This window comes from Anser brachyrhynchus (assembly GCF_964034855.1).
Source record: "Anser brachyrhynchus genome assembly, chromosome: 2".
Taxonomy (NCBI): Eukaryota; Metazoa; Chordata; class Aves; order Anseriformes; family Anatidae; genus Anser; species Anser brachyrhynchus.
Genome location: NC_137695.1, coordinates 96,015,159 through 96,029,646, shown reverse-complemented (window position 1 = coordinate 96,029,646; position 14,488 = coordinate 96,015,159). Strand labels below are relative to the sequence as shown.

Below are 14,488 nucleotides of genomic sequence, written 5' to 3'. Positions count from 1 at the left end.
CTGGAAGAATCTCTTTAAAATAATTTCTATGTTTGTCTTGTGTCTCATTGATACACCCCTGTTTCATTCTCAGAGCACTGTCCACACAGTCTCCTACCAGGCTTGCATGCACCCCTTAGTAAATTCTCACCTTGCAGTGCCCCACACAAGAAGCATCAGGTCACACCTCGGATTATACCAGATAGCTACACTGTCAGCACCATGTCAGAGTATCATAAAACTGTAGAACTGGTGGCCTCTGCGAAAACCCGTGAGAGTATTCACCCAAGGCATTGCTTGCTAACAGCCGAGTGACAGTGTTGTGGGCTCCCTGATACAGAGGAACTGATCAGAAATCATCTGATGATTCAGGATGACGGGGAATTTGACAGCTGCTTCTCTCCAAGACCACGTGTTGTGTGAGAATATGTCGCTGCTGCTACAACTACTACTACTGCTGCTGCTGCTACTGCTATTGCTGCCAACAACAGTAAATTTGTAATAATGCTCTCCCTTTATATTGAAATGCTTTTCTTTCAGATTTGAAATAATCATGGCTACCAAACAGGGAACACTTTCATAAGAACCAGAAAAGCTCTTTGTTTTTTTTTCTGTATACAAAATATCTTGTTTTCAAATAATAAAGATTTTTCTACATGTTTTTCCTGAAGTATTTTAAAAATTCTACCCAAAAATCCCTAAAAACACTTTCAGCCTCATGATGAGTGACTATGATTCTACTGCTGTTAATCTTACATATAGATTGACATTTGAGTCACTTTCAATACAACAGATGAACTCAACTGCAGAGTGGTTCCCATTATCTTAAAATGTTCAGTGACTTATCAGAGTTACAAAAAAATGTACTTCTCTTCCAGGATGAAGAATTAACAGCATCCTGAAACACAGAACTCTTTTCTCAGGCTGTTTGCTTTATTGGGGAGATGTTTTCATTCGCCTGTTCATTATTAAGAGAATTTGTTTATCTGCCAAATGACTGTTGAAATGCAGAGTGCAGGAGTAGTGAACAATTTACTCATTTACTTCACTATGCTTTTGCAAAGCACTAATAACAAAATGCAGGTTTGCTCAAACATTAATTAGTATCAATCCATTTACATTTCTATTATTACCACAGAATTTAAGATATATATGGATTATGAGAGTGTAATGTCCCTCCTTGCATTTGTTTCACTATGCACTTTTCTCTCTTGCTTTGCTGTTTGTTTAGGATATTTTTTTAAGATGCACCACTTCGTGTTACTAAGACTTTCCCTTGACCCTTCTTTTCTCCAGGCCAAACCAGCTCCCTCAGCCTCTCCTCATATGAGAGATGTTCCAGACCGTTGAGCATCTTTGTGACACCTGGCTGGACTCGCTCCATAGGTCCATGTCTGTCTTGTACGAGGGTGCCCAGAACTGACACTCCAGAAGTAGCCTCACCAATGCTACGTAAAGGTGAAGGATCATTTCCCTTGACCTGCTGGCAATGCTCTTCATAATGCAGCCCAGAAGGCTGTTAACCTTTTTTACCACAGTGACATATTGCTGGCTCATAGTCAGCTTTTTGTCCACCAGGACCCCCAAGGGCCTTTTCTGAAAAAGCTACTTTCTAGCTGCTCAGAGGAAGTGTGTACAGCTGCCTGGTGTTACTGCTCCTCGGGGGCAGGACTTTGCATTTTCTTTTGCTGAACTTCATAAGGTTCCTGTCTGCCCAGTATGACAATGCTTCTCTGAAAACTAGCACACCCATCTGGTATATCAGCCACTTCCCCACTTTTGTATCATCTGCAGCCTTGCTAAGGGCACACTCTGCCCTATAATCCAGATCATTAATGAAGGGATTAAGTGATACTGGCCCCAGTATTGATGCCTGGGTTTAGACAGCTTTCAGTCTACCTTACTGTCCATTTCTGTAGCCCATACTTCATCACTTCATGAGCTCCTTGATCACTTCTGTTAGGAATTTATCATCAATGCCCTTCAGAAACCTTCAGGACTGCTTGTGCTCTGCTTTGTTTTCCCTCCAGCACCTATAAGAGCAATATAAGTACTCCATGAGATGAAGAGAGATGATAGCTCAACACAGTAGTTCCACTTTCCCTTCCTACTAGTGATTCACCAGATATCATTATTTCACCTTCCCTTACAAACAGTATTTCAAAATAAATTTTTAACTAAATTTTGCATATTGTGTCCTCCAAATGTTTTAACCATCTTGGTAACCCTCTGCAGGACTCACACCACTTTGTCAATGTCTCTTACTCAATAGCCCCAAATTGGTTCCTCTTAACATAATCTTGTTGAGTTCTCTTTGCACAGATCCCTACACCCAGTCATCAACCACTCCTACAGCCTGGTGTCAGCTATAAACTTGCTAAGGGTGCACTCCAACCCATCCTCCAGGTCAATAATATAGGCATTAAACAAAATTATCTCCACTGTTGCTGGACCTCTAAAGGACACCAGTGGCAAATGCACAGTCTGTCTTCTCAGTCTTTAGGAGGTATATATTCGGTTAGAGGGATAAGTTTTAAATGACAGCTTTTAGAACTGAAAAAGAGTATTTAGAATTTGTTTGTCTATTTAAGGATCTGTCTTTACTTATTTACTGATCCATAAAATCCATTCAATATAGCAAAGCTTAAATGTAAAATATCATTACACTACATTTCTGTTTTCAGAAATTTTGAAGACTCTTATCTAATCAAGTTCATTTTCTTTATTTATGAATTATTTACTGTATCACACATGCTATTTCAACTCATATTTCTGCTTTATTACTATTGGACCTATATGTGAATTGCACGCTGTTACCATAGGCAAATGCAAAAGGCTCATAAGAAATATATTCTCAATCTCTTATCATTACAAAGAAGAAACCCAAAAGAAAGGTTCAGATAGATGAAATATATTCATTAAGATAAGTCTGAATTTGTTAGCAAGGTATATTTCTTCAAATTCAAATGGAATAATACAGAGAATAGTACAGAGAAAAATAATACTGTAAAGAAAATGTCTACTTTGCACAGGGAAAAAAGGCAGGAAGTGCCACTGCAAAAGGGCTGGCAGGTACTATGCTCCTCATTTTCTGCTACACATTACAAAGCTCTTTCATATTTTTCTAGTATCGTCCATCCCAGATATTCAAAAATCATGAGTCAGGCTCCAAAATATCATGAAACTGAATCTAATCATGATAAATTTTTATTGCCTATTTTATTTGCCTTTTGATTTCTGAATGCATCCTATTACCTTTTCAAGTTCTACCCTGCAACCACACAAGAGACTTCTATTTTTAAATAGGAGCATTAGAGTGGCTTCCTGACTGATAATTCATCACACCACCTTCTTCGCTCTTTCCAGCACTCACTTCAGAGAGCTCTTCTGCTTGTTCCTTTTTTTTTGTTGAGTGCTATGGAAAGTCTCCAAGACAGTTAACTTCACTTAGAGGACCTAGAGTTCTCCCACATTTCCGTATGCCTGAAAAAAAGCCCTTTTGGGGCAATCCCAAGTCAAAAGAAGGAAAGGTCGATTGGGGAAAACAATGGAAGCAGCAATTTTATATATCAGCTCAAATTAATGAAAGGAAGTGCTGTGCATTATGCGGTAGACAATACAAAAAGTGAATCAACTGATAGACAAATAAGATAGGCAATACTAAGAGACCATGTGGATAGTCTAGTGCAGGCAGAAATCACAACCATAGGGTCCTACTTGTGATGTCTGGGCCACTGAATATTTAATTAACCCTATTAAAATGCAACAGTGAAAAAAAAGTTTTGGGGGGTTGGGTTTCTTCTTGTTGTTGTGTTGATTTATTTTGTTTTGTTTTATTTTAGGGAAATGCAGTTGAGTAAATCTCCTGGAATGCGGGATACTTGGGATTGACCTCCTCTTGCAAATCAGGCAGCATGAGGATTTGATCAAGTGGCTGGAAACAGTGCTTAAGTATTTACAAGACAGGCAAATACTGTTTGAAATTAAACATTCCCAGTTGTGTATGTTTCTCTTCCAACTGAAGCAGTCTTGTCATTCATCTCTGAACACCTTCTATTACTCCTGTATTCATATTTATGATGGAGTAGAGCACAGCTCGTGTATAGATATGTATCACAGATTTATCTAATATCTGTTTATAATACTGTATCCACTATTTTCCATTTCATTTGTTATGCATTGCACTTTTATTTTAATGTATTTCTTTTCCTGATGCATCTGCCCAGTGAAAATAAATTTTAATTAAAAACTAAACTTGAACTCACTTAGAATATTTGAAATTTAGCATATCATTTTATACTATCTCACCAATTAATTACATATGATTACATATGTGTGACAGGATGGTCTGAACTGTAGCTGAAGTACCACAGGGATGATAAACAACTAATTGCTAAGTTTTGCAAAGGTGATTATAATTAGACTGTCAAAGGATCAGTGTCAGAATGGTCCTGCTTAACATTTTAATTTTTACATGGAAGGAATAAACAACTGGTTAATTTGCTGGAAATTTGCAGATGTTATTAAACTGGGTGCTAGTGAGAATACTAACGAAGACAAGAAAATAACAGCAATAACAACAATAACAGCAAGGAACTTAATTTAGAAATATGTTTAGAAAATAACAAAAGAGATTAAATTTTGGATGCTGCAAAATCATTAATTATCAAAGCATCCTGCAAAATGAAGATATTCAATAACAAAAACAAATCTGAATGCAGTGCTAAAAGAAGGACTAGAAGCAGAAAATTAGACATGAAGTACACAGAGAAGGCAAAGAAAAAAGTGTCAGCTAACATAAGCAGATGCTGGGAGGTAACAGTCCTTCGAGTGCAGAGATATACTTCCATTAATGGGTTTAATTCTCAGACATAAAATAACTGGTTTGTTATGTAAAAACATAGGTGGTACCCAGGTACCACACGTAGACATGAAGGTATTCCCTGGGTTAGAGAAGATTAGTTCATGAATATGAACAAGAAAGAAAATTATGAATACACAGTTTTGCAAAGCAACTGGCCAACAAGCTAATTATCTTCATGTATCTGAACAACACAAACAACAAATCCCCATCTATATGACCAGATACATCAATTTGACCAAACTTAGACATTTAAGGTAAATATTCTGTTAGTTCTACAGACAGTGGAAGAAAACAGCATCTTCTAGGACAGGATTCATCTCATCCTGAAGGCATATAAATGTATATCCACCTTGACTGTAAAAGCCAACTAGCTTAGACATACATTTCTAAAAAGAAGTGTGATGAATCAGACAATATGTCACCTTAGTACCTATCGTCACATAGTTCAATTCAGCTTTGTTGGGTGCTACACATACATATGGATCTTGGCTGTGGATCTGGTCTTAAGAAGGGCCTTTTCTTTTTTTTTTTTTTTTTTTTTTTAGGAACCTTAGAAGTCTAAGCTAGCAGTATTTAGATAAAAGAATGAAATAATTTTGGATACTATCAAGGCAGAAAGCCCTACAAGCTAAATGTATTAGAAAGTAATTGTTTAAAAAGAAAGTAATGGGAGCATTAGAAAGACCAACATCTCAAACTAGAAAATTTTATTGGAAGTGATTACCTTCCAGAAATTCAAGTAAAAGTATATGAAACATAAGAGGTCTCACAGGAGAAATGAAACCCAAAGCAAGAAACTAGCCTTTTGGACCCAAAACCAACCACAGTCCCACACATTTTCCTATAGTACTTACTACAGAGGAACACACATTTACATATGCAGATAAGTTTAAAGCCAAAGTATACAACACATCTATCATATAATTTCCACTGAAAGAACTGCAAATTTATATATGCAGTATTCAGTAAATAAAGATTAGCAATCTTTCACTGATACGTGAAACATTTTAAAATCTTAAAATATCTTCAGTTTCTCATGCTAATGATTTTTTTTATCATCAGGGAGATGGGTTTCTAATTTCTCTCGAGCAGAAAAGGTCATACTGTGGTTCTGTCTATCAAGAAGTCCAAAGTGAAACAATTACAGTTTAAATTCCTTATACTTCATGAACACCGCCTGACTCTCATCATTATTCCAAAAAGGAAGAGTAAGTACTCTCTATATGCTGATAACTCAAGGACATGTGAAAGTTTCTAGAGATACTTTTACCTTCACATACAATTTAGAAATAAATAGAGCTCTCGTCCTATATCAGATTTGTATCCCCACTGTTCTTTGGACCTCAGCACATCAGTAGGAATAAGAGAGGCAATTGCTATGGGAACCATGCTTCTACTGTGTGAGGGTGAAGTAGGAGTCAAGCAGGCGAACAGAGAATGGTGACACTCTTCTGCTCTCTCTCCAGAAAGCTCATTCAGTGAATGATGTAACTCCTGGAGATTCTGCCTTGCAGCAGGAAAACAAACATGCTTCATCTGTTTATCACAGCCAATAGAAAGGGGTGAGATGAACATGATCCACAATCAGCTGTGCAGAGATGACAGTATGATCTCAAATCTAACAGATATGGCATTATATATTACAACAACTGAAAAACGGCAGAAGCAAAGTTTAACAAGAAATAACATGTGAAAGGACCCACTGGTGCAACTTTGCAAGAGATGCAGTAAATTCTTCACCCTTGGAAGATTCTGAATAAAAATTGCATATCTTTCAAAAAGAGATACTACGGTTCTGAGGGAGAAAAATTCAGAAATTTTGCCATTCTAGCCTCCAATCTATGAAATATAGCAGAAATACTGGATCCGCTCAGCAACAAGCCCATTCCAGATTAAAATGTGAATAGGAATACATTTCTCTGCTATTCCTCCTGTTGCTAAATGCCTCCAGAATTAACATCCCTCACTATATCTTCAAACCTCACTTCTTCACATACAGCACTCTATGAACAACGTTTGAGTCTTTGCATCCCTTGTCTTTTAGATGGTAGCAAGTCATGCACTCCTAAAGGAGTCCTGTGCTGGGAAATTGCTCATAAGCTGTTAGGGAGGTACTTTTTCCTGATACTTTTCTTAAGAAGAAAATCCTGTGAAACACCTACTTCTTCTTCACGACATCAACAGACATCCTGCTGATGACTCCTCTCTGTTGGACCCCTGCCTCTCCTGCTGACTGTGGGCAGATGAGAAAACACAGGGTGCTCAGAGTCAGAGGTCACGGGCAGCAGAAAGGAGCTCTGGAGCAGTAATGGTGTGAACCAAGATAATGTATATGCTAACAACAAGGAAGAAGATCCCTGAAGCGGGAATCAAGGATAAGAGCTGTGGAATGGGTGCAGCAGGACTCAGGAATTTGCTATGATGCACATATAAGTTTTGGAAAATAATCAGAACTGGGTATGAACAACCTCAGAGAACAGTGCTTCATTCCTTTTTTATTCCAAAGCCCTTCTATATATTTAAAATATTTACTGCTGCTCTGTGTTAAACAAGCAAATGCTTCTAATGAGATGGTATCAGCTGGTATCAGAAATAGACAGCATCTGAAAGTGCAAGACACTCTTATTTTAGAAGATTGTCTATGCCAAAGAAAGATAAATAATTATTATTTATTATGCAATTTAATTATTGCATTTAATTATGCAAAACTATTTTTTCACTTTCAATCAAGCAGTTTGACCACCTCAACCTATTTTGAAAGAAATCCTAATTTATTTCTTCGGATACCTTATTAGTCAACTAGTAGTCCACCATTCTCAGAGGAGTTTGTGAGGCTGCCATACTTTAGCCTAACTGCAATAGATCCAGAACTTAATGAATTTTTATTTTAAGGTGACTTGCCTTCAAAAGTAAAACAGGTCCCTGCATGGTTTTCTCACTGCTTTACAGTGAAAGCTAAGAAAATTGCAGGCTATGCCTGCAAATGACAGCAGAATGAAGACATCACTGGTCATATTTCTTGTAGAGGCTGACAATTCTGCACAAGTCACAAATCAAAATCATGTAAATTGCTCCAAGAGCAATAGTATTCACCAGAGACTTGGATTCATTCAGACAGAACACACCAGCATAACAAGATCTGCTAAAGTTTCCCTGAATGGAAGTGTAGTATATGCAGTAATCTTTCCAGAATCTCTTTTTTCTGCCAGATCTCCATTTTCATGTTAGAATCTGAAAAGAGGCATTTTGTGAAACTTTACAAGAAAGATTATAAAATATACATCTGTGTAGAATACTGCACCAGCAAGTCATCTATAAGGAGACATGAGTGGAGAGGTGCAGAACAGGAGCAAGTGATTTTGTGAAAAATTTTGAGGGGGGTGGTTCATGTTAGTACGAACAGAAAATCTCAAACATTTAATTTTTCCATGAAAGAGAATTCTGGAAAAGGAAAGTACACTTTGTGCTGACAGAAATTTTAATCTCCACATGGCTAGATGTTTTTATTTTGACTTTTAGCTTTGACTTTAATGTTTAATACACTTTAAAACTCCCTAACATCTCAACTGAAATTCATCTTGAAAGCAAAATATAAGCACATCTAATTTCAAAAATTATGTCAAAACTGTCTGAGCTATCCTTCCTTTTGGCTTTTTAAACTAAGGCTTGTTAACAGCAATATGAACTCACAATTCATGTGATTTTGAATGAAATTGCGCTCTGCATGAACAATTTTCTCTTTATACAAGAGTTAAACACAAGGCCAGAGAGCAGCTTAGGTGAGGGGTGGCCTGAGTGCCCATGGAGGAGCTCCCCATGCTCCACTCCTGGGTTCCCAGCACACTATGGCCTCGCTGGCCTGGTTTCCAGGTTTTCTGGCTAGACATGAGAGACCAAAGAAGGAATTTTTGAAACCGATAAAGATGAAGTGGGGGTGGTGGGAACTGAGTTCTCAGGACTGTCTGCTGAAATCCCACTGAAACCTGGAGGTGATGGAAACACATTGTTACTACAGCTTTTTACATTAAAATTCCCACAGACTTGTAGGGTAGGCTTTAGCTGATGCAACACAAATCTCTACACAGAAGACATCTACATCTATACTAGCCATCTGAGCCTCCCTTTATACTTTGCAGAGAGAGATAAGCTTTCTCTAGGACACAATTCTTTTTATCTTAAAATAGCCACCTAAAATAGGTCAGATGAATTTTTCCACATAGAAGTGCCAACTCCTTGACGACATAGGGAACTCCGCCTCACTAGCTGAAGGGAGATACCCACAGCACAAACCTCTAAAGCCAGATCAGATGAACCACAGCCCTAGCAGAGCCTTTCTGCTCTCTCACACCCAGAAACACCGCCAGATTCATAATGCCAAACCTCTCTTCAGGGCTGTCAGCCCTCATTGAATCCGCCAGCTAGCTCCTCCACTCAAATTCCTTATGGCTAGGAAGTAGGAAGGGGAATACAACAAATGCAAAGCCCAAATCATTTTTCTCACACCAGATGCCTGCATATACACCACTGATATATTCAGGTGCGTTATAAAGATCCACTTCAAATGCCTGAAATAAACAAAAGGTGACACTAAGGAATCGCGGAGATGAGAATAGCAGACTGAGTAGTTTAGGGTAAAAACATAGCAAAAGCTACGTCTCCTTTTTCTGTATGAGAACTAGTTAGAATAGCATTTAGAAAGGGTTAGTGTAAGGCAACTGTTGTGTATCCTTTGTACATCTCTGAACCTTGGCTGCACTGAAAAATAAAATATTAGCATGAAACTGAAACTGGATACCTTCCATGGCAGTTCACAAGAGTAGCTTACAAGGAATTTAGTCAGACTTGTATACTTACACTTTGTCTTAAATATATGATTTAGAAAACAAAGAGCTACTGCCAAGAATCATAATTAAGTCCTTTTTTGGGGGAAAAAATAGATAACAGAACACCCTTTCTTCTTGTTTTCAGTTAGACAATTTTAATAATAGAGATAGTGATACAGCAGTTTAGGAAAGCTAAAATTAGCATTTGACAAGTACTTTATGGTTCACAATTTTCATGCCTGTGATAAGATATTGAGAAACTGTACTTTCTAAGAGGTAAAACACAGTACCTTGCTCATATGAATGTTAAATGTCAAGAATTGACTTACTAAACATGCCATCTTTTAGTAAGTTTCACAGAACACCAATTTACAAAAGTTTTCAAAATTTCTTGTCAAACAATTTTGTCACTGAGCAAGCCAATAATAACCCACCTACCTGAATGTATCACCAAACATGGACTTTTTGAATAATAAGACACTTTTTTTACTATGTTTGCCCTGGAAGATAGTTTCATAGAGAATTGCAGAGGACATGCATGTGTACAAGATGGAGTTACAGATCGTATGCTATGAGCTGCACATAAGAAAAACAATAGCTATTTATTATTGTTTAGGAAACAATACTCTAACTACCAAGTGATAATTGTGGGTTAAAGCCATTGTGAAAAATCTATTTTTAGTTGTTTTCAAACAGAAATACCTGTACATGTACAATCATAGAATCATGTAGGTTGGAAAAGACCTGATCAAGATCAAGTCCCACCATCAACCTGACCTACTCAGTCCCATCACTAACCCATGTCCCTAAGTGCCACATCCACACCTCTCTTTAATACCTCCAGGACTCCTACCTACAATCCAACAGGCTAAGTGCAATGGTTTTGTTTGCTGCATCTTAAGTCTGAAGTAGAAGTTGTTTTCTTATTTAGGTAGGATAAGAAAACAAGCACGTATTGCTATTTTCAGTGTAGAAATAATTTGCTTATCAATGTCACTTTCTGTGACTGTTCTATTGTTGTTGTATCTCTTCTTTTTTTTTTTTTTTAATAAGCATAAAAGCTATGCCTTAAAGAAGCTGACACACAGCTATCATGTTATTGTGTCATTCCATTACAAAGGAACCAGTTTATAACCATAGGAAAGACAACCAACCTTTAAGTCAGACCAGAATATGTATCATCTTTGTCAGAGAAGATACGCATTGGATAGACTTAGTCAAGTGCCAAAAAGCAATCAGAGTGCAAATCAGCACTCCTCAGGAAAGAAAAAAAAAAAAAAAAAACAAAAAAAAAACAGTGGTAGAGTTAAGTCTGGTTATATGCTTAAGCCATGTCCCTGTCACAGAATGTGAATGCTTCCCGTCAACTTCAGTGCTGGTCAAAGCACTGACATCACAGTCCTTCTACTGGCTACTAGCTCTCAGAAATCTGGGTAAGAACAGAAGAATAACTTTGAAGGTCTGAAACATTGTTCTTTTTCCACCATTAAAACTATTTTTAGATTTGCCTAAGCCTGTAAGAATCTGCCAACCCGGTCACCCTGAAGATGGAGAACCTCCAGATGTCAGTCACACAGTGAAAGACAGAAATAAAGTGATACACAGACAGCTCAATTACACCTGGCCGCCCACCCCTACAGTTAAAAATCTCAAGGGAACAGTTTCCCTTACAATACTAAAAAGCTGCTCCGTGGTTGGATTCACAAATCTGCAGATGCAGCTTTTCTGCCTTCCCACACCTCCTGTCCAACAGCACGAGGATCTGAGCTCTCTGCAGAACCCAAGTTCAGCCTCGCTTCAGTTACAGGTGGGAAACACATCCCAGTGAGTGCTTAAGCATTTTTATTATTATTATTATTTACACATGGAGTGCTTCATCATGAGTGTCCAAGGCTTTTTCACTTTCAACGAATTTCAATGCTGTAATTGGAAGTGCATGTTAAATTATAGGAGCCAAAAGAAATCGGTCAAAGAAAGCATTCAGTTCTCAGCTTAGTGCCTAAGCCACCAAGCTATAAGAGCTCTGCTGAAGAAAGTTTTCTGAAAGACCCCTGTTAAAATAGCTTCACTTGATATAAAGAATTCAGATAGTTCTTGCAAGAGTCCTTCTTTCACCTCATAGTTACCATTCACATGCCAGAGCGAAGGCCTAATTAGCTGAAATAAAACAGCAGCAAAACAAAAGACCGAGAACTCTCCCCAAAACACCCTACTGTGCAGTAGGGCAGTGCTCTCTCGTGGGAAACAGAAAGTGTGGATTCAAAGCCACAGGACAGAGAGGAGCTCCACTCCCCTGTACTCATGAAAGAAGCTACAATGCTCTTCAAGCCCTATGCAATGTTATGTGTTAGATGATGTGATTTTTTTTTTATTTTTACTTTTCAACAAAACACAAATATTTCTATATGCATTTTTTTTCTCTTCCTAGTTAACTATGCCAAAAAGTCAATTATCTGTCACAGTCCTGAAAGATCTCACATCCAAAGAGCCAAGCACCTCTTTTTTATACTAAAAAGAAAGTTAATCGGATGGTTGTATAGGGTCACTTATGGCAGATCTGGGTTCACAACATTAATAAACAGAATCAGCTCTCTCACAGCCATACTGCTCCTGAGAGACGATTAAATCCAAGGACCTCTGCAGCTTGTCTGTAATCAGTACTTAAAACTCCACACTCTCAGAACCAAGAAGAAAAATCAGAAATCTTCATGCCCCACATTTTGTTAAACTCTCACAAGCCATCATGACATGTCTTTTTTTCCATGGGCTGATTCAAAAATATAATTACAAGTTTCTTGGATAGTTCAATTTGAATTGTAGAGGCCAGTGCAACATAGCTGAAGCTTTGCAATACAAATCTATTGAAGGCTTATGTGGTGAAAAATATTTTGGAGTTACTCCTAGAATTAGAAACCAAGGAAATAAAATAAACAAACAAACATCCCCCTACATCTCCCCAGTCCCAGTGAAACAGAATTAAAAGCACTGTATATAAGCAAATACCAGTAGGTTTTAATTGCTGCCCACCTACACTCATATCCACACTTTCCAGTTACTTAAGCTGAATTGTTACTGTTCATCTTTGTAGTTTTACATGGGAAACTAAGATGTACGTATTTTTCAGGACTGCATATCTATAATTACATTTCCCGTAAGGTCTTATAAACAAATAAAACAGTGAGTTGTATTAAATGTAATTTACAAAACAGAAAAAAATCATAATGAGTATATATAGTTGATGCATTTGTGTTACATTATTAAACATGGAAGCTATCTTCAAGTGACTTTATAGCATATGGGATCATATTTGTTGTATGTTGAAGCACTTCAAAAATTACACAAAGTGCTTATGAACGAAATGCACAATTAAAATTACATTAGAATTTCTCCCTTGGATAATTTTCTAGAGTCTCACAAAAAGACATATAGTGCCTTCTTCCCATTATATAGTGCGGTGCAATTGTTATTGGTGTAATAATGTCTAATTTTAATAACTTAATCGTAACAGCATAGTTCATGTTTAAAGGATTATAGATAAGCAAATATTTTTGATGCACTGTTTAGTAACTTCAAAATATCAAGCAATTTGCTACTGTATATGGAGAACGTATACATATATACATGTATAGATCATGTGTGTGTGTGTCTGAGGACATCTGCTCCAAAGCACACCTTGGATGTGGAGAGGGAAGCTCAGGTCAGTGCTCTCCTTAAGAACAGGCTGGCAGTCCCATATCACACTGCTATGGGAGTCCTTCCTCTTAATTTTGTCAGAGGTGTTTTGGCCAGCTGAATAGGCACACCTTAAGAATTTATTTTCCATGTTTAATTTCTGCACAGAAGATCGAAGAAAAGGTCCTAGAAGAAAAGGTCCTAGAAGAAAAGGTAAAAAAGAAAAAAAGGCACATCTTTTCTCAGATGTGAGAGTATCGCAACAGATATCACCTCAACACCATTTATACCTAGCTCCACGGAAACCCTATATCTTCCACGTCCTTAGTGTTTTGCCAAAGCAGAAAGCAGGGCTGTGACCAGGGCAGCTCTCTCCCCTGCTACCACAGCAGTGGGAAGAGAAGAAGGTGACCTACAGAGCCGTCATTAGGGAGGGCAGGAGGAACAAGGCACCGCAGGCAGTGCAGACGAGCAGAATAACTCAGCAAGCCATGGGTTTGGGGAATGCTTTCCTGGTACCTCTAATCCCTGGAGAGCCACATGTTTGCCATCCCACCCCATCTGTACGTTCTTCACTCCTGCTCCTAGCAGTTCCTAGGGTTGTAAACTCCCCGTCACGGCCAGGCATCCATCTATCTGCCCAGACTTTTCCAGGCCATAGCATACTGTGTTTCAGCAGAGGAGGATTGGCCAGGATGGGAGTCAGCTACACACCTGCACCCTTTTACCTGCGTATCATGGAAGGTAACCTGGAGCTCGTAGTTCCTCAGCATCCAGGAATGCCTGTGTAAGTGCTGCAGGGCCAGGCGGACAGCAGGCAGGATGCCTGCCGTCAGGTTTCTGCGGTCAATCAGGCAGCTGGTGGGTGAGAGCCCAAGAAGGGAGAGGCGAGTGCGATTCAGTCCTTCAGAGCACCTGGCCACCAGTAACACCAACAGCACCAGAACATCTACTTTCCAGTTCCAGAGAACCATCTTTCTGGTTTTCTTCTTCTTTTTTCCCTCCTTCCCCTGCAGTCCGCATCCCTGAGGAGCCGGCGGGCCTCAGACTCTCTGGTCGCCTGACATTCTGCAGCTTTCCTCTGCTTCAGTCAGCTGTGGCCCTCTAAGAAAGGAGCTAATTGTTATTAAAGGATAAAGACCTCTCTACG

The 14,488-nt window shown here is 38.5% G+C and overlaps 1 protein-coding gene across 5 annotated transcripts in view; it reads right to left on the bottom strand.

Moving 5' to 3' along the window:
* GABBR2 (gamma-aminobutyric acid type B receptor subunit 2) overlaps window positions 1–14,488 on the bottom strand; it is a 477,830-nt gene that overhangs the window by 449,983 nt on the left and 13,359 nt on the right. Inside the window, exon 2 of one of the 5 annotated variants that reach the window (XM_080580421.1) lies at window positions 1,879–14,442. The exons of the other annotated variants lie outside the window; for them this stretch is intronic. The gene's annotated coding sequence lies outside the window, so the exon portion shown is untranslated. The remainder of the gene's footprint in view (window positions 1–1,878; window positions 14,443–14,488) is intronic. 5 annotated transcript variants of the gene reach the window in all.